Source organism: Monodelphis domestica, chromosome 6 (assembly GCF_027887165.1).
Source record: "Monodelphis domestica isolate mMonDom1 chromosome 6, mMonDom1.pri, whole genome shotgun sequence".
NCBI classification, from domain to species: domain Eukaryota; kingdom Metazoa; phylum Chordata; class Mammalia; order Didelphimorphia; family Didelphidae; genus Monodelphis; species Monodelphis domestica.
Window position 1 is genome coordinate 177,762,123 of NC_077232.1, and position 21,389 is coordinate 177,783,511.

Below are 21,389 nucleotides of genomic sequence, written 5' to 3' on the forward strand. Positions count from 1 at the left end.
GTTTCCTCAGCTATAAAATGAGCCGGAGAAGAAAATGGCAGATGATTCCATTATCTAAGCCAAGAAAACTCCAAATAAATTCACGAAGAGTCAGACATTTTTGAAATAACTGAATAACTACATTAGTTCCCTGACCAGTATGATCAAGGAAAGATCTCAGCAAAAAATCAAGCTAAATAACATCTCAAAGGGAGTCTAATTTTAGCCTACCAGCTTTATTGTCACAGGATGGCTTATTAAGGAGCCCAAAGCTGTGGTTACATTGGCCCCCTGAAATAAGTTTAAATGACTTCTCTGTACTTATACTTTGTATTAGAGCAGAGTTTCTCAGCCTGGAATTGATGAACTTTTACAAATATATATGCATAAAAATAGAGATAACAACATAGTTTTAAATTTTATTTATTTATTTAAAAATATTTTTCCATTGTTACATGTTCCATTTTCCCTCCCCTTTCCCTTCCCCGCTCCCAGAGCCGACAAGCAATTCTACTGGGTTGTACAAATAGAGATAACAATATTTTAATAGAAAGGGTTTCCTTCATAATCCTATGTGTTTTGTACTATGGATTTTAAAACATTATTCTGAGTGAGTTCATAGGTTTTACCATACTGCCAAAAGGGCCTATGACACAAAAATGTTAAAGAACCTCTGCTTTAGAAATTCCTTTTTGACATTCCTATAAACACTTGCTTATATAAATTTTCCACTCTTCCCTGAAATTTATGAAATCTTTATTGCATTTCAGGGAGGGAGGGTGAGTGGGAGTGGCACTGACTGATGTTACTTCTAAAGGGTCCAATATAAACGGCACAGGTAAGAAAACCCATTAACAGAAATACCTAGGATAGCTTCAGACCCTTCATCTTTCATAAGCCTGACACCTCTTACTTTCCTACATCTAAGGAGGCATGATAGCTCAGTTCACTTTACTAAACAGATCAAGACAAGTTCCTGAAGGACCACTTTGGATTTCAGCAATATTATTTTCACCATTTCCAGTTGATCTTCACACAAGCACACAGATTCAAAAGAAAAAGGCAAAATTTGGTTGTATGAAATTATACCCCCAGAGTTGCCAATATCCAGGAAGACAGAAATTTGGGGTGTTGAAGCATTTCCTAACAGAGGTTCTGTTATGGGTAAATTTTAGGATTGTTGACTGAATATATTATATTAGTGGTTGCCAGGGATTTAAATTCAATCCCAATGAAATACTCAACTCAGTTTGGGATGTTATGGTGGTTTAATTACAACAGAAGGAAGAAATTAAGAAAGAGAGAGAGAGGGAAAGGGAATTAAAACTGCTCCAGTCTGGGCTGAGCCAGGCAGGAGTTCAGAGGCTTCAGCCAAGGGGCCTCTCCAGAAAGCCAAGGGAAAGGAGAGTCAATCTTATCACTCACCACATGACCATCTAAAAGGAAGCAGTCTGAGGAGCTCCTCCAGGTTCGAGTTCCAGGGCCAAGTCCACCAAAGCTCCCGATGCCACCAAGCCCATGATCACAGGAAGTGAAGTGAAATATAAAGGCAGTTCTTTGCATCACTTCCTGTGTCTCACATGTACCAATGGTGGCTTAAGCTTGGCTTAGGAAAGCCCAGGGGGTCAGTCAATTGTTTCTGATTTGTCACTTGCTAGCACATGCCTGCATTAGGCCATATTCCCCCACAGTTAATACTTAAGTGGGGGTGTATACATTCCTTGATTGCTAAAATTCTAAAGACTAATTAGGGTGGAGTAAATCTAAAATTCACAGTTTTAAGAGAAGACTGGACTGCCTTCAGACATTAATTACTTGTGCTGACTAGAGGCATTACAGAAGAATTCTTAACCTTAATTCTTAATTGAGATCCATCAACTTATTAATACTTTGATGACTAAATAAAATTGGTTTCTTTTATAGTTCTACATATTTTATTTTATGAAATTAAAAACATGATTCTGATTGGGGATCAGACTGCCAAAGGTATCCATGACAGAAAAGGCTAAGCACCTTTGCATTAATGAGAATGCTAATGAGAATGCTAAGCTGATTCTGCTATTTAAAGGAGATTCTTGATTACATTGGACTTGGTTACTCAGGAGGTTGTTTCCAGATCTAGAATTTCTTAAGAAGCTGAATGGTACATTCTGGATTAGGAGTCAAAGGACCTGAGTCCTGACCCCATTACTTACTACTTTTGTAACAGAAGGCTTACTACTTAACCCATCCAGAGCTTGATTTTTTTCATCTATAAAGTTTAAGGGCTGCATTCTACTTTTTTGGTACCTTCTAGCTCTAAGTCTATAATTTGATAAAACTATACAATTGCTTCTTTAATATCCTTTATTTTGATGCTTAGGGGGAATGCATTTTGCCATTTTTTTTGTGTAATATGAGTGAAGGGAAATCATCATTTCCCATTTGTAAGGTTGACTATATTGGGAAACTGGTATCTTGTTCATTGTTTTGCTTCCTCTGATCATGGGACCTGCCAATGTTCTCTACCCAAATAGGAGGTAGAAGTGTAGTGGACCAACCTTGGTTTGAATTATAAAGTGCCATATTCATGAGTATATAGAAGGAAAATGTGGTATTGATTTTGAAAACACAGCTCCCAAGCTGGATTAGCTCAATTGCCCACAGACCACTGGATTCACTTTCAGTCAATAGGTATGCTTCATGCAAATGCAATGTAACATGGGTTAAATTCTTCCTTTTGCCTCTTTCTGAATGGAAACTTAAGCCTTCCTTTCCATGTGGGAAACATAGGGAATCTGAGTAAATCATAATTGGCCTTATTTGTACACCTTCAAGATTATTTTCATGGGAGTGAATTAAGTCTGTTCTAGATGTAAAACCCCTATGACTGAGCATAATGGTGTTTCTGTAAGGAACACAACTCCAATTCTCTTTCCTCCTTAGCTGATATTCCCTCTAGAAGTTGCCGAGGGGCTCTGTTTCTGTTGGGCTTTGGTCTTAATGTGCTGGCAGCTCTTGGCACTCATTTAGTTTATGTCTAGTGCCAAGTTTGTTTTTCTTTGAGGACAGCTCCAAGACTTGAGTAGAATGATTTGTATCTAGGTTTGTGTTGCTTCTCAGGTGGCATCATACTTCCCACACTGTAGTACTTGCCAGGAAAAGCATCTGCTAAAGGGGAAAAAAAAGATTCAGGATGGTTAGGAAGGAAGAAAAAAGTCAACATAGAAGACCAGACCAACTTTACATTTCAAGGGTTCTAAGCAAGAGAAATGAGAAACAATTGAGTGACATTGACCTTATTACTGGGTTCATATTAAACTGATGCTCATCCATCTATCCAGTGAATACTCTTAATTCAGGCAATTCTATTCAACTGCATGAATACATAATGGAGGAAGATACATAGCTTGATCCATGATCCATCAAAGCAGAAGTCCTGGCACCTCCTACATGTGGCTTTTCCTTTTCTCTCCCTTTCATGATTTCTTTGCACCACTTTATATTTTCTTAAGTGTGTACATAGTGTATATTCCCAGTAGATAGTGAGCCCCTTGAGGATAGAAATGGTGTTGCTTTTGTATTTGTATCCTCAGTGCATCTCTTAGTCCCTTATGGATAATAAATTCTTTATGCACATTTTTTAAGGAAAACAAGGATTACTTTTTCTGTTTGTATCCTCATGCCCAACTCAATTCCTTAAATGTAGGAGATGCTCTATTCAATTTATTGAATCATAATTTATGTACCAGAAGAGTTTCATTGACTATAGATCTAATATGCACCATCTTACAAGGTGAACCTTTTTTTTTAAACAAGCAAAAAAAAAGATAATTCAAACTTATGTTGTATTTTTGAAAAAATGAACACGTGAAAAGTAGAGTGGAATGGGACTTTGAACACTTAAGTTCTAGTTACAGCTCTATCACTGCGAAGCTGTGTAATTTGGGGTATGTTGTCCTATCACTTAAAGTCTTATTTTCCTTGGGAAATTGAAAGAAGTGGACTTGATAATTACTATAGCCCTTTCTAACTCAAAAAGTCCATGATTCTAATATAATGTACAGGTAATAGCTCCTATATGTCTGTCTTATGAAGACCACATCTGAAATGAATGGGGGGTTTCACATTTGAAGAAGTTCCACATTTGAAAATTGATAGGTCATAGGATCTCAAAAGGGAATCCCCTCTATAGAACTTCTAAACAGTCATTCTACCTTCACTTGAAGACCTTCAAGGAGGAAGAACCCATTACCTATTCACCAATGTAGTTTATTTTATTAAAGATCAGTAATTTCTTCAGGATGCAAAATTTTCTCCATAAATATAATTTATGTCCCTTCTAAAATTTGTTTGATCCAGTGGAATTGCATGTTAGCTACAGGAGGACAGGGGGAGTGAAAGGGAGGGAAAGAACATAAATCATGTAACCTTGGAAAAATATTCTAAATTAATAAAATTTTCAAAATAAAATAAAATTAAATTTAATTGACAGATTTTAAGGAGTTTCCCAAGACCCCCTCCCAAAAGTTAACTAACTCCATGGATGCATAGATAGAAATTTAATACTTATGTAAATATATATATTTCCCCCCTAATTATATGTAAAAACATTTTTAACATTAATTTAAAGTTTTTTTAGAGTTCCAAATTTTCTCCCTTCCACTTCCCACCCTCTCTCCTCCACTTCCATCCCTTCTTCCCTTTGTGGAATTGTAAGCAATCTGATAGAGACTTTGCATGTGCCATCATGCAAAAATATTTTTCCATATTAGTCATTTTGTAGAAGATATCTTGGACAAAAGAAAGAAGGTGAATTATAGTATATTTTGGTCTGCTTTCACACTCCATCCGTTTTTTCTCTGAAGGCAGATGGCATTTTTCATCATGAAACTCTGTAATCATTTTGAATCACTATATTGCTGAGAATGACTAGGTCCTTCACAGCTGTTCATCAAAAAATATTCCTCTTACTATGTACAATGCTCTTCTAGTTCTGCTCACTTCAGTTTACATCAGTTCATGTAAGTCTTTCCAGGCTTTTCTAACGTCACTCTGCTTGTTATTTCTCATAGCAGTGTAGTATTTCATTATAATCACATGCCACAATTTGTTTAGCCATTCCTCAATTGATGTACAACCCCTCAATCTCCAATTCTTTGATGCCACAAAAAGAACTGCAAGTTTTTTTTTTTTGTACAAATAGGTCTTTCTTCAACGTCCCTCCCCTTTTTTAATCTCTTTGGGATACATACTCATGATATTGCTGGATCAAAGGGTATGCATAGTATTAGAGCCTTTCGAAGGGGCATAGTTGCTGGAAAGTCTTAAAGGTAGGGCCTGAATTTAAGTTTGGTACTCTTTCCACTATGTTGTGCAACTTTTTAGAAATCATATCTCATAGAGTTTATTGGAAGAATAGGGATTGTTTAATCCCACAGAAAAGAAAACTTTGTGGAGTTGGGAAACTAAGGATTCTGTACTCTGGAAGAAGGACCAGACATTCTTAGCTGTTAGATGGGTTAAAGTAGAACCACCTCAAAGGGCAGAAATTAAAAGGAGCAAATTTTGGCTCAATATGAAGGAGAAATCTCTAATAATGAGCTTCTGAATAATGAAACAGGTGGTCTCATGTATCTTGTTTGTACATAGTTATTTCCATTCTGTCTCATCCATTAGACTGTGAACTCGATGAAAATAAGGACTATTTTTTGCCTTTCTTTTTATCTCCCAGCATTTATCACAATGTTTTACATATAGGTAGTTATCAAGTGCATTTTGCTTTGATTTGATTTGGCTAGAAGCAACTCAATGAGGCTGGGTGGCTGTCTGCCAGCGAGATTATGGAATGGATCTCTGCATGAGTTTGGAGGGGCCTTGGACAACCCTAAAATTCCTTAGTGACTAATTTGGTAGAGAGTGTATTAAGACAGAAACTTTCAAATTCTTCCTACTGAATTGAAATTGTGAATGTTACTGTTCTACCAAGAAAGTGAGGAAGAAAAAGATCATTCAGTCATATGTTAAGAGGTCACTCACTGAGTTTAATAATTCACTTTTATAGATAATGAAACCAAGGCACAGAGAGTTTAAGTGACTTGCCTAGTGTTATACTCCTATCAAGTGTTGGAGGTGGGAAAGCTATATCCAAGTTTCTCTTTCTACCATGGAACCTAATACACACTACTGGAAACAAATCCCTAGCTCTTTGCTGTCTGTGTTTTGTCATCTTTTCAGCAGTCAGTCTGTGTTCATAGGAATAATGCATGTGTTAAAAAGTGTTACTGCTGACTTGTAGGGACAATCCCCATGCCTGAGTACTCTATCCTACTTCCAGAAAATCAAAAGCATGAAATATATTCCAGGGCCTAATTAAGTTCATATTAAAAGAATTACTTGGGTTATCTTAGGGGTAGTCTAATGGGAGGGAGAGAGGAAGGGAAAAGTGCTTTTCTTTAAAAAATAATTTCTTGGTTTCTGTGCCAAAACTATCAAAGAGAAAAGTGAAATCCCAGAACTAAGACTGCTTTGAGAGGCACATATTATACCTCCTGTTTCACTGAGTCCTCCTGTATTTTAAGAGGAATGAGCCAACAAAAGAAGTGATAATGTGCTAACAGAATGTTAAGGATGAACCGAAAAATGGAAAATGGAAATTGCAAAATCATTTAGTAACTGCAGATGCAGCAGGTTGATTGGGTAGAAGGCAACAGGTAACCCTCCTACATTTTAAGAGAATTATTCTGGAGGCAAAAACTATTTCATTTTTGTCTTCATAGCCCTCAAACCTAGGGCAATGCTTAGCATATAATAGACATTTAATAAATTCCTTTTGATTGATTTCATTTATGCAATCACAGATCTAGAGTTGGAAGGGAACAAAGAAAGTACATAGTTCAACCCTTTCATTGTACAGATGAGGAAATTGAGTCCCAAGAAGGTTGAATAACTTGCTTAAGGTCACACAGGTAGTGTCAAAGGTGAGAGTTGCATCTAGATCCTCTGACTTTTCCCACAAAGTTTAACTTTCCTCCTTTGATTGATTGATGGGATTTCCAACCCATAATCCTGGACTTTGTTGAATATCCCAGAATCACTTCAGCAATATGTATAAGAAATCACTTCAAAGGAGCAGGATACTTAGAGCTAGTAGGGATCTTCCAATCCTCCTTATTCCTTTTTAGAGTGCAGGAAATAGATATCCCATAGCTTCTGTTCCATAGATACTTATCTGACCTATCTAAGAAAACACAGGCAGTAAGAAGCAGAATTATGATTCAAACCCAGGTACTTGGATTCCACATACAGTGTTCTTTCTATACTCTGTTACCTGGAACCATCCAGGTGTTGTCTTGGTTGTCACCACAAGGATTTTCTGCCGGATTTATATTACCCATACCATTCCAGCAAGTAGAACATAAATATCTTGAGAGAAATGATTAATTTTTGTGTCTTCTTTTTTGTCCTGTGATAATGGATGCCTTAAATTAGCACAGTTTGATAAATATATTGAATTTAATTGAATCTGGGGATTTTAGGGCAGATGCAAATGTATGGATTAGCCAAGGAATGGTCCAAAGGTTCTACAGTCATCCAAGATCACAAGAATGTGATACAGTATGGGGGAAAGTAAGGAATGGGAATAGCAACAAGGTCAGTAACATATATCAGGCTGCTGGAAACATCACATGAGACCAATGAGAAATTCCAGTTCTAGGCTAGTTGGACCACTGTTAAAAGATGAATATTAGTCTCTTCCCTTGAGGAATCTGACTGCTGATTCTCTGTTTTTTGGTCTCACTTAGTTCGGATAGTAGGGTATAAAAAGGATGGTGCTGGACTCTGTCTTCTGTCTCTTTATTACTCACTTTGTCCCTTCAGGCTCCCCTCATATATGTATTAAATTCCTGATCCTCAAAAAGCTATTTCTGGAGCTATTCTAACTATTGCCCCTCACATTTCTCTTCCATTAATTTCTCACCATCCAAGCTCTTTCCTGGCAATCTTCAAATCTGGGTATATCTTCCCCACATATACAAAGCCTTTGTTCCACCCACGCTTCTAGTTATCAAGATCATCCCTCTTATTCACATCCACATTTCTCAAATGTCCTATATGTGGTCATCACTTCAACCTTCTCTTGATTGTTCTTCAGTCTTTCTGCCATTCTCATCATTTCATTGAAGTGGAGTAACTACTGATTTTTTCATAGTCATTCAGAGTTTTCTATCTTCATTTTCTTTGATCTGTCATCATTTCAACATTTGATACAGTTAACCCTGGTTGCCCTTTACAGTCTTGGCTTTAATAATGATATCAACTATTGTTTTTCTTTTCATGCTTCTAATCACCCTTCAGAATCTCCTTCAAGGTTCCCATGATTCCAGTAGATATTTTTCAATATAGGCTCTCAAACTTACTTTCTTTAATACTTCAAGGTTCTATGATTTCATTAGTTTGGGCACTCCCTCCCATAGCAAAGTTCATAGCTCATTCAAATATTTGTAGACAATCCTTGAGAAATGCTAGAGCAAAAATTTGTCACCTTATGACAAACCAACTGATGAATCTCTCTAAACTTAGCTAGACTGGTCCTTGGATAACAAACTGAACTGCCAGAGCTTGCAACTACCCCTGGTATGGACCTTAAGAAGTCACCAGACAATGATAATAAGAACAACAGCCAAAATACTGATAGTAATCTCTATTTTCAAAGCACCTTGAAGTTTTCAAAATGTGTCCAGATTTGTAATAAGTTTCATTTTATCCATATGACCACATAAGCTAGTATTAATGAATTAGGAAAAGTGAGTATGTTTATCTTTGTTCAGCAAGGAAATTGAGACATAGAAAGATTAAATGACTTGTTCAATGCAGTCAGTAGTAGAGCCAAGAAAAGAAACAAAGCCTCTTGACTCCCAGCACAAAATTTATTCCATTTGACTATTTTGTTTCTAAGTCATGCTTGCTAATTGACATTTCTTTGCATAAACTTAGCCAGCAGCATATTCTAAGTTTTTAAAATTGTGATGGTCAAATAATTTTAACTACACAAAAGGGTATAAATGCTCCCCATTTTAGGAACTACTGCTTACTGTCCATGGAAAATGCCCACGTAAGATATGAGAATCAACATTGGCTGTTTAAATACTACTTTGTAGGACACATTGGTAGATACAATCTGAGGTCTCTACCACCCATGAAGATAAGAGGAAATGAGAAATTAGAATGGTACAAAGAGTGGGAGAGGAATGGGAAGGGATTAAGAATCCATACTCCAATAAGCTTAACTCTTTCTACCAAAATTCTGATTACACAAAAAAACTTCACAAATAATGAATAGTCAGTAAACTCACTTTCCCAAGCAAATAACAAAGATAAATAAGAGAAATTGTAAAATTTAGAATATACCTGAAAATACTCAGAGTGAATGAGCTTTCCTACTGGGAGTAAGATACATGGCAGTACAAAAATGATTGAGAAGCATTCACATCATGTAAGGAGAAATTCTGCAAAATCTATAGCATTGGAGATTATTTTCCATGTCTGTCGTATCCAAATTGTGTTTGTCTGTCTGTCTGTGTCTGGTTTAGTAAGGAAGCCTGGGTTACATCAATATTAATTTATTAAAAACAAAACAAATTATGGGCCATCTACACATATTACAAAAGAAAAAACATATAATTTAGTGCATGGAACATCATATAAAGAATCAGAAGACCTAGATTTTAGCCCTAACCCTGTCACTAATTTCCTACAACTTTCTGCATAACCTTGGATAAATAATTTTCCATCCCACAGCTGCAAAATAAGTTTGACTAGAGATTCCTTTTGTATTGACAACTCTATGACTAGGATGTTTATCTTTTAATAACACATGTCTACAAGTAGACTATTAAATATATGTTTATATATATGTTCATATTCTATATGTATATAAATGTATTTATTTATTTAAACAAATAAACTCTTGCCTTCTGCCTTAAAATCAATAATAAGTATCAGTTCCAAGGCAGAAGACAGGTAAGGTCTATGCAGTGGGGGTTAAGTGACTTGCCCAAGGTCACATAGCTAGGAAGTGTCTGAAGTCAGATTTGAACCCAGGACCTCTGGTCTCCAGAGCTGGCTCTATCCACTGAGACACCTAGCTACCCCTATATAAATATATTTAAACACTAAAGTCTAAAACTGTACTAAATTTACATATATAGATATGTGTATGTTTTTAGTAATTATATATATACATATATACATAAATTATATTCACTGCCCTCAATTAAATAATAATTTTTCTAATATACTTTAAATCAAATTAAAATTATAAAATTTAGTTTACATACAACTTTTTGTGATCTACATGTCTAATATCAATGGGGCTATTACTCTTGTATGACAACCCTATTAGTGTTTCAGGATTAATTCTCTGTTATATTTCCCACAACATTTCAAAGTTTCTTCAAGCTTTCCATACTATTTCTTCTGATCTCTTTAAAAGAGAATGTTCCTTCTGACTGTAAAGAGAAGTTCCAGGTTATGAAGAGAGAATTCAAATCTCTTTGTCTATTTTGAGTTAATCAATCAGGAACTTAAAGTACCTCTACTTAACACTGAGGAAATCACTAACAGAAAAGCTCTCAATCCCAAAGGTCACAAGCACTGCTGTGACTGGTTCATGTGAAGAGTGGGAGAGACAGGAAATGATGTGGTTAAAGGAGTATAAAAGGAGAGACCGAACATGGCCGAAGGACTTTTGGACAGATACTTTTCTGGAGAGAACTTTCCTTTTGAACCCATTCTGGGCTGGAGCTTTCTGCTCTGGAGAGGCTTACTGGGTGAGTGACTGGAGCTGAAGGAAGATGCTTGTGTTGGTGGAATCCTTGCAGAAGACACCACTGGGACTTCTGGCTAAAGAGACTATCACAACCCCATGACTCTGTGTGGAGATCTGAACTTGAGGGAGTCATTGCCAGGTGGTGAACTGAACTTCTTCAGACCGCAGTTATAGGGTATCTAGCTAGACAATATTTTCTACTTTCTTTCTACATCTCTCTCTTTTACTGTATCGCTATTAAACTAATTCTTAAGAGCTGCTAACAGACTCTGACTTAAGAGTTAATATTTTATAAATGACAACCACACCAAATACTTTTTAACTCATAAATATTTGTCAAACCATTCATTTTAACCCTTACAAGGCCATTCAACATGAATCCCTTCTTCTCACATGTTTCACAACTTAGAATACCTCCAACTCACACCTCATCTTCTCTTCCTTTGCCCCGATCTCCAAGAGGAAAAAATGCATACATATATATATATATATATGTATATATATATATATATTGCTAAGACTAACCTTTATTTTAAAAAGATTTGTTCTCAGTATTTTAATTTTTCAATTTAATTCATGTTTATTATGAACATACTCAACAAATGTATACATTTTCATTATATTCAGTACAAAAGAAAGGTGCATTGTATATGAGACTATGAACTTCCATTATTAGTTTATTATTGTTCTGCATATCATTTCTTCTCTATAATTCAAATTTAACACTGCAGTTTCAGCATGTTTCTGTTATCTATATCCATTTCCCCCATATGTAAACTCATGAAAAAATCCATATTTACCATGTTGCAATAGAAAACACAGGCAAAAATATTTCCAAGAAAAATAAAGTTTATAAGTATGGGTCCATCTGCATTCACAGTTCATCATTTTTCTCTCTGGAAGGGGAGAGCATTTTTCTTTGTGGGTCCTTTGGAATTGTAATGGATTATTGTCTTGATCAGAGCAGCTAAGTCTTTCATATTTGATCATCCTTACAATGTTGCTGTTGGTGTGTACAATGTTCTTCTGGTTCTGCCCACTTTACTGTGTGTCAGTTGATATATATCTTCCAAGTTTTTTCCTGAAACCTTCTTACTTACCATTTTATAACATTATATTATTATAGTAATATGTAAAATGATTATGATAGATAATAATATGCCATAACTTGTTTAGTCTTTCTCCAATTGATGGGCATCCCCTCAAATTCCAATTCTTTGCCACCACAAAGAAGAGCTACTTTAAATATTTTTGTACAAAAAAGCCCTTTTCTATTTTCTTTTATCTCTTTGAGATACAAACCAAGTAGTGGAATTTTTGACACAAAGGGTATGCATAGTTTTATAGCCCTGTGACAATAGTTTCAAATTGTTCTACGGAATGTTTGGATAAGTTTACAACTCCACCAACAGTGTATTCGTGTTCCAATTTTCCCACAGCCCCTTCAGCATTTATTATTTTCCTTTTCTGTCATAATAGGTTTTGAGATGGTAACTCAGAGTCATTTTAATTTGCATTCCTCTAATCAGCAATTTTTATGTGACTATTGCTAGCCTTGATTTTTTCTTCTAAAAATTGTCTCTTTATATCCTTTGATCACTTTTCAACTGAGAAATGGTTATTGTTATAACCATTTGGCTCTGTTTCCTATATATTCCTATATATTTTGGAAATGAGGTATTTATCCAAGAATTTTGCTATAAATATTTTCCCTATTTTCCTGTTTTCTTTTTAATTTTGGCTGCATTAGTTTTGTAAGTACAAAAAGTTTTTTAGTTCTATGTAATCAAAACTATCCATTTTACTTCCCAAGATCCAGTTTATTTATTTATTTTATTTTATTTATTTATTTATTTATTTATTTTTTAAACCCTTACCTTCCTTCTTGCAGTCAATACTATGTATTGGCTCCAAGGCAGAAGAGTGGTAAGGGCTAGGCAATAGGGGTCAAGTGACTTGCCCAAGGTCACACAGCTGGGAAGTGTCTGAGGTCAAATTTGAACCCAGGACCTCCCATCTCTAGGCCTGACTCTCAATCCACTGAGCTACCCAGTTGCCCCCCAGTTTATTTATTATTTGGTCATAATTCCTTGCTTCCATGATTTACTTTTGCATTATCTTTTATGTCTATTTTTATCATTTATTCATTTTGACCTTTTCTTGGTATAGAGTGTGAGTTATTGGTCTATACTTAGTTTCTTCAAAACTGTTTTCCAACATCCCCAATGATTTTTGCCAAATAGTGAGTCCTTATACCAAAATCTTGGATCTTTGGTTTCATGAAATACTAGATTATCATGGTCATTTAGTATTATGCATTATGTATATACTCTAATTCTTAGCAACTATCAGATAGTTTTCATGATTACTACTCCATACTACAGTGTGCAATCTGATGTTGTTAGGCTGTCTTCCTTCACATTTATTTCATTGATTCCCTTTAATTCTTGACCTCTTGTTCTTCCAGATAAATTTTGTCATTATTTTTCTAATTCTATAAAATATTTATTTAGTAGTTTCTTTGTTATGGCTCTGAATAAACATATTAACTTAGGTATAATTGTCATTTTTATTATATCATCTCAGTCTGCCCACAAGCAATTAATAGTTCTTCAATTGTTTAGATCCATCTTTATTTGTGTGAAAAATACTTCATAATTGTGTTCATATAATCCTTGGGTTTTTTTCAGCAGGTAGACTTATAAGTATTTTATATTGTCTACAAAAATATTTTATTTTCAGTTTTGATAAAACTTTATCCCTTCCGCCCCCCCCCCCCCCAATTACCTGTAGTAACAATTTTAACATTTGGGTTTAAGAAAAATTTTGAGTCTCTAATTCTCTCCCTCCTCTCCCCTCCCCTTCCCTGAAACAGTAAGTAATCTGATATAGATTTTATCTGTGAAACCATATAAAATATTTTGCCCATATTAATCCTTTTGTGGAAGAAAATGAATAAAAAATGAAATAAAGTGATACATAGCATGCTTTTCAGATTCCATTAATTCTTTCTCTGGAAGCAGATGTTATTTTTTGCAATGAGTCCTTTGGAATGGCCTTTAATCATATTTCTGAGAACAACTAATTTTAATTAATTTTATTTAATTAATTAATTAATTAATTTTTTATTTTTAAATATTTTAATAAATTGTTTTATATTGTTTTATATTTTATGTATTATATAAATTTATAAAAACAAATTTTATAAATTATTAATTAATTAATGATAAATATTAAATAATAATTAATTTAAATTAATAAATTTAATTAATAAATAACATCTAATCTGAGAACATATTCATCACACAGTGATTTCTTTTACTGTGTACTATGTTCTCTTAGTTCTGCTTATTTCAACTGGTATCAGTTCCTGTAAGTCTTTTCAGGATTTTCTGGGATTCTTCTGCTCATCGTTTATGGTACAATCGAATTTCATTCTACTCATATAACAAAACTTAGCCATTCCACAATTGAGGGGTATTTCCTAAATTTCTAGTTCTTTGCCACCATAAAAAGAGCTGTAATGTATATTTTTGTACATATATGCCCTTTCCCCTTTTAAAAATCTCTTTGGCATAGAGACCTAGGAATGGTATTGCTGGGTCAAAGTGTATGTACAATTTTATAACCCTTTGGACAGAGATCCATAGTTGAATCAGATCACAACTCCCCCAGAAGTGCATTAGTATTTCAGTTTTTCCCCACAACTCTTTCAACTTTTGTGACTTCTCTCTTTCTGTAATAATAGCTAGTCTAATAGGTGTGGGGTGGTACCTCAGAGTTATTTTAATGTACTTTTCTCTAATTAACAGTGTTTTTGTGCATTTTTATGTGAATATGGACAGATTTAATTACTCTGTCCAAGAATTGAATGTTAGTAACCTTTGACCATTTGTCAGTTTGGGAATGACTTGTATTCTTATATACTTTATTGATTTCTCTATGTATTTGAGAAATGAGGCCGTTTTGGGAAAGATTTATGAATTTTTCACTATTATGATTATTATGCATTACCCTCAATCCGATTTTTCCCTTGTTTATCCGACTCTCTCTCATTTAATCCTGTCCATCCTCAAAACTGTTTTGCTTCTAACCACTGCAGGCCCCAATTTGCCCTCCCTTCTGTCAATCCTACTTTTCTTTCTTATTCCCTTTGCTTACCAATTTCCTGAAGGATAAGATAGATTTCTATACCCAATTCAGTGTGTATGTTCTTCCCTCTGTGAGCCAATTCCATTTTAAGTTATAAGCCTTACCCTCCCTACCTCCCCCATCTTCCCCTTGATTGTAAAAGCTGTTTTGTGTCTCCTTTATGTGAAATAACTTATCCTAGTCTATCTCTCCATTCCCCCTTGTCCCAATGCATTCCTCTTTATCACTAGTCAATTTTATTTTTTTAAGTATCATCTTGTCTTATTCAGGTTACTACCTTGTCCTGTGTCTATGTATACTCCTAATTCCCTAATAATGATAAAGTTTAACCTTATTGAAACTCTTAGGATTTCTCTTTCCTGTTTATTTTTAATGCTTGAGTCTTGTATTTGAGAGTCAATTTTTCTGGTTCTTTTCATCTCGAATGTTTGAAAGTTCTTCTATTTCACTGATTGCCCCCTGAAGGATTATGCTGGATAGATGGTGTCCTAGATTGTGGTCCTAGAGCCTTAGGCATTTGGAATTTCATATGCCAGGCCCTCTGATCCTTTAATGAAAAAGCTGTTAAGTTTTGGGTTATCCTGAGTGAGGCTTCAAGATATTTGAATTGTTTGTAATATTTTCTCCTTGACATTGGATTTTTGGAATTTGGCTATGATTTTCCTGGGAGTTTGCATTTTAGGAATCTGTTTCAGGAAGTGATTGGTATATTCTTTCCATTTCTAGTTTACCTTCTGGTTCTAGAATGTCAGGGAATTTTTCCTTAATAAATTATTGAAAGATGATGTCTAAGCTCTGTTTTTTTAACATGACTTTTAAGTAGTCCAATAATTCTTAAATTATCTATAGTGGGTCCATTTTCCAGGTAAGTTATTTTTCCAATGAGATATTTCACATTTTCTTCTATTTAAAATTTTTTTAACTTTATTTCATAGCTTTCTTAATTTTCCCAAATTAAATGTCAATTAAGTATATCACAATTTTTAATAATCCTTTTCTGACATTTTGCAATTCATGTTCTCTTTCTCCTTCCCACTTCACCTGCTTCCCTGCTCCCCAAGAAAGCAGGTGATATGATATGGGTAGTACATATATAATATCATAAAATATTTTCCCATTCATCATGTTGTGAAACAAGCCATGCATTGCCTACATTAGAGAAAAATTCATGGAGGAAATAAAGTGAAGAATGTTAGGTTTCAATCTGCCTTCAGACTTTCTGTTCCTTCTGTGGTAATGGATATCCTTTCTCATCATGGTCCCTTGGAGTTGCTTTTCATCCTTGCTTGTTGAATAGAGTGAGGTTATTTACAATTAATAATCATATTATTGTTGTTAGTGTGTATAGTATTTTCCTGATTCTGCTCTCTCCACTTTGCATCACTTCATATAAAATTGTCTGGATTTTTTTATCATCCTGTTTATCATTTCTTGTGGCACAATAGCATTCCATTACAATCATATACCACAACTTGTTCAGTCATTCCCAATTGATGAACATCCCTTCAGTTTCCAGTTCTTTGCTACAACAAAAAGAACTGCTAAAATATTTTAGAACATATAGTTTCTTTTCTTTTCCTCTTGATCACCTTAGGAAACAGATCTAATATTTTGGGTCAAAATGTTTGAATAAACCTTTTCACCCAAATTATTAGGTTTCTTTGAGCATATTTGAGTATCTTCTTTGAGTAATTGCAGATTAATCTCCAAAATGGTTGGATCAGTTCATAGTTCCTCCAACAATGACTCATGGAATCATTAATTTTCACTTACCCAAGTCTAATTTTAAAGAAATTATTTCCAGCAGTGAGTTTTTGTACTTCTTTCCATTTGGCCAATTCTATTGTTTAAGAAGTTCTTATCCTCAGTGAATTTTTGTTCATCGTTTCCCCATTTAGTCAATTCTGCTTTTTAAAAAGTTCTTCTCTTTAATAAAAATGTTTTGCCTCTTACCAATTGACCAATTCTGCTTTTTAAGACATTATTTTCTTAAGTATTTTTTCTGAGCCTCTTTTACCAAGCTGTCAAATATTTTTTTTGTGATTTCCCTACACCATTCTCATTTTTTCCCTCAATGTTTCTTTTATCTCTCATATTTGATTCTTAAAGTCTTTTTTGAGCTCCTTTGGTAATTCTTGTTGGACTTGAGACCAATTCATATTTTTTCTTGGAGGCATTGGATGTAGTGATATTGACTTTATTGTCTCCTGAGTTTGTGTTTTGGTCTTGCCTGTCACCAAATTAACATTTTAACATTTAAATAATGTTTTATGTAGAGTTCCTTTTTTGTGGTTTGCTAATTGTATATATTTTCTTTTTCTTTTAATTAAAAATATTTTAAGTTGTTATGGTGAAAATCACCTTTAAAGATTGTTAAAATATTAATTTATGGTCGCCAGGGAATTCAACTATGTAATTCCCTAAATGAAACACTCAAGTCAGAATGGAGTTTATGGTTGTTTAATCACAATAGGAGTAAGAAAAGGGAGAGGGAGAGAAGGAGAGAGGAGGAAAGGGAAAGAGGTTAACTCAATCTTCTGATAGAGTCAGAGGGAGTTTTAGGCCTGGAAGGCCAAGGTAAGGAAGGGAATCAGTCCTTGACTCACGTGACCGATCTGAAAGAAGCTGTCTGCAGGCTTCCTCCCTGCTCAAGCTCCTAGCACAAACTGCCTCTTGCCCTGTCCACAGGAAGTGAGTGAATTCCAGAGGCTGTTCCCTACCTCACTTCCTGTGCCTCACAAGTGCCAATGGTGCCTCTAGCTTGACCTAGGAGTGTCCAGAGGTCTGTCCTTTTTTGCACATGTCTTTTGAGGGCCATATTCTCAAATAATTAAATCTTGAGCTTTTTTCTACAGCTCTTCCTAATCTCTACCTGAGTAGGGTGGAGATTGCAGTTTCCAAGACCTGACTCTGTTACTTCAAGTATCTCCATTGTCATTGATCAGGAAATAGCTAAATCCCATCCTCCAAAGAATGGTCTGAACAGGGTGAAGTAGTTTTGAAATTCACAAAGTGGACTCCATTCCTGTGGCAAAGGAAATACTGTCCGAAGATTTAGGTTCTTTGTGCTTTTGACTTCAGATTTAGTTCTGGAGATTAACAAGTTTTTAGTTCTTCTAAGGTAGTATGATCTAAGGCATATTTAATATTCTCTCATTCTGAGCTTAATCACAATCATTCTTTTCTGCCCTAAATTTGTGATGAGGGGCCTGTGCTCTCTTGCATTCAAAAGTGTTGGTTTGCTAGTGTTCTACCTCATCCTAGGAGTATGACCCGGGCTGTAACATGGATCTGGATAAGAACAATGTAACAGAGTACTGTAGTCAAAATCAGCAAAAGGATCTCTGTAATCTACTTCTGACCAATTGTCTGACCTCCTTACCATCTGTGCCTGAGAGTTCTAGAATCTGCTGTCTCAGCTGCCTCAAAGTCTGTACTTCTTTGCCTGCTCTGTTCTATACTTCCACCAGGGTGAGAAAAACCTCTCCTGCTGATCTTCTAAGTTATATTAGCCCGAAAAATTGTTTTGCCCCATGTTTGGTATAGGGTTGAATGTATACTCCTATGCCAAAAGAGTTTTTGTCAATGTTCCTAGCAAACATTGGGTTTACTGTCTGTCTTCTATTTCTCTCTTCTATCTAACGATTGTAATTTCTTCTTAGAAGGTGAAATTATGTGTTTCTAACTGCACCTGCAGTTAGAAAATTTGAAGGTGCAGGATGATGATGTTTAGTGATCTACTGGGGAGACTAGTCTCCCAATCATTATCAGGGGGGATTGTGAACTTTAGATTACTCCTCCCTAGTGTTATAGTGAAAATCACCTTTAAATATTGTTATAATATTAATTTATGTTCGCCAAGGAATTTACTTATGAAATTCCTAAAAGAAACACTCAAATCAGAATGGAATTTATGGTGGTTTAATCACAACGGGAGTAAGGAAAAAGGAGAGGGAGAGAAGGAAAGAGGGGGAAAAGGAAAAAGGTTAACTCAACCTATTGGCAGAGCCAGAGGGAGTTTAGGCCCAAAGGTCAAGGTAGAAGGAGAATCAGTCCTTGACTTACATGACTGATCTGAAGGAAAGCTATCTGCGGGCCTCCTCTCTGCTCAGTTCCTAGCACCAACTCACGCCTAGCCCTGTCCACAGGAAGTGAGCGAACTCCAGAGGCTGTTCTCTAGCTCACTTCCTGTGCCTCACAAGTACCAATCGTGGCTCAAGCTTGGCTTAGGACAGCCCAGGTGGGCAGTTAGTTATTTCTGATTTGTCATTGCCTAGCACATGCCCGTGTAGCATGGGTGTGCACAAATTTTGGGTGCTAGACCAAGAAAGATGGAGATTCAAAAATCACACTACTTTTCTAACAAAATCGAGAAATGTCTATCCCCATACTTAAGAAATAAGTATTTAGGAGGATGACCTATGACAGACATGTGCTAGCAAATGACAAATCAGAAACAATTGACAGACCCCTGGACTGTCCTAAGTCAAGCCTAAGATATCATTGGTACATGTGAGATGCAGGAAAATGATGTAAAACCACCCATATATTTCACGTCACTTTCTCTCTTGGGCCTCTTTGATGGTGGAGAGGTGGCTGGTGGCAGCTTGCTGAGCGTGTTGGCATCTTGACGTGGCAGCTGCTATTGTCTGGGTTTAGAGGTGAGTTTTCCTTGATGCCATACTGGAGGAAGCATAGTAACCTAGTTCAGTGAGGCTGATTTATCTCTCCTTTACCTTCCAAACACACTTTTAGAGAAAGCTTCTAATCTTCAGGGACCTCCTGGCTCAGGCCAGACAGGAGAAATCCTATACCTTTTCCCTCTCTCTTCTCCTTGATTTCTTCCCTATATATTGATTAAATCACCATATATTTCCAAACTGACTTGGGTATTTTATTTGGGATATCCCCTGGCGACCAAAATCAAATTTAGGTTAAGTTACAACCTTAAATTATCCTTACAGGTGCTTCTGTGACTGCAGAATTCATTTTGAGGTATTAAATCAAAGTTGCTTGGAGGGTAATTTGGTTAAGAACAGGTAAGTCAGTTTCCAGGGGTGGAGCCAAGTTGGCAGAGTAATACTCAGCAGCTCTGTGACACCATGGGAATATATTCCAATCAGGATTAAAATATTACCACAAAACAAATGCAAGAGTGAAAGAACCAACAAGGAGAAAGAGTGAAACAACTTTCAATAAAAGAAAAACCCAAAATGTAGGTGACAAACACCTACACCTGGGGCACTAGGGTGAGAGAGAGAAGACCCAGCAAGAAGCTGTAGCAAGAAGGGAAGAACAAGCCAAGAGTGAGCCACACCCCAACCCCACCCCTCATCTGTTATCCAAGGTTCAGGCACCTATGCCTGACCCTGAGACCCTGCCTGAGGAAGTAGAGGTACAAGCCAAAACTTCCCCCTTGAAATTTCAATCCTGTGGAAAAGTTCAGAGCCCCAGGCCTAGGAATTCTAGTCTGGGCTTGGGACAATGACTTGATTCACACTTTGGGATGGATAACAGTACTAAGTACTTATCTTTTTGCCTTAAGCTCATGGCAGAGATCCAAGAAAATTAGGGGAAAAAAACAAACAAACTAAAAATCTCCATATAAAAACTAAATTGGAAATCCTAAAAGTTAAAGGAAAATTAATAAAATTAAAAGTAAAAGTACTATTTACCTAATAAATAAGACTAGGAGCTGGTACTTTGAAAAAAAGCAAATAAATATGATTGATCACATAGTTCAATATGAATATGATCAGGGTTTTGATGTTAAAAGATCATTCTACTGCAAATATGAATGACATGGAAATAGGTATTGAACAATGATACATGTCTAAACCAGTGGAATAGCTTGTTAGCTCCAGAAAGCGGGAGGGTAGTGGTAGTGGGGGATCATGAATCATAGAACCGTGGAAAAGTATTCTTAAAAAAACGGGTGGGTCCTTGTACCTTTTCTGTCATCTTGGCTCCACCCCTTATCTGCAGTCATCTCCTTTTTTGGACTTTGTTGGTATTATTATATAGAAACATTGATGGTTTATGTGTGTTTATTTTCTGTCCTTCAACTTTGCTAAAGTTGTTGATTATTTCAACTAGAGTTGATTCTTTAGGATTTTCTAAATATGCTGTCATATCATCTACAAAGAGTGATAGTTTTATTTCTTCATTGTTTGTTCTAGTTTCTTTGATTTTTCTTCTCATCATTTTAGCTAACATTTCTAATATAATCTTCAATCTTAGTGCTTCCTTGACCTTCCTTTATCTTATTGCTTCATCCTTTATCTTATTGAAAAGACTTCTGGTTAATACAAATTATATATAATGATTGCTCTTGGTTTTAGACACTACTTATTATATCAAGAAAATATTGTTTTACTCCTATGCTTCCTAGGGTTTTTAATAGGAATGGGTGCTGTGTTCTGCTAAAATCTTTTTGTGCATCTATTGA

General features: G+C 35.5%; 1 long non-coding RNA gene across 2 annotated transcripts in view; it reads right to left on the reverse strand.

Moving 5' to 3' along the window:
* Nucleotides 1-468: 468 nt before the first annotated feature.
* Nucleotides 469-21,389, reverse strand: part of LOC103103362 (uncharacterized) — a 54,734-nt gene continuing 33,813 nt past the window's right edge. For both annotated transcript variants that reach the window (XR_008912903.1, XR_468810.3), the window contains one exon: nucleotides 469-3,129. This is a non-coding gene — a long non-coding RNA (uncharacterized LOC103103362). The remainder of the gene's footprint in view (nucleotides 3,130-21,389) is intronic.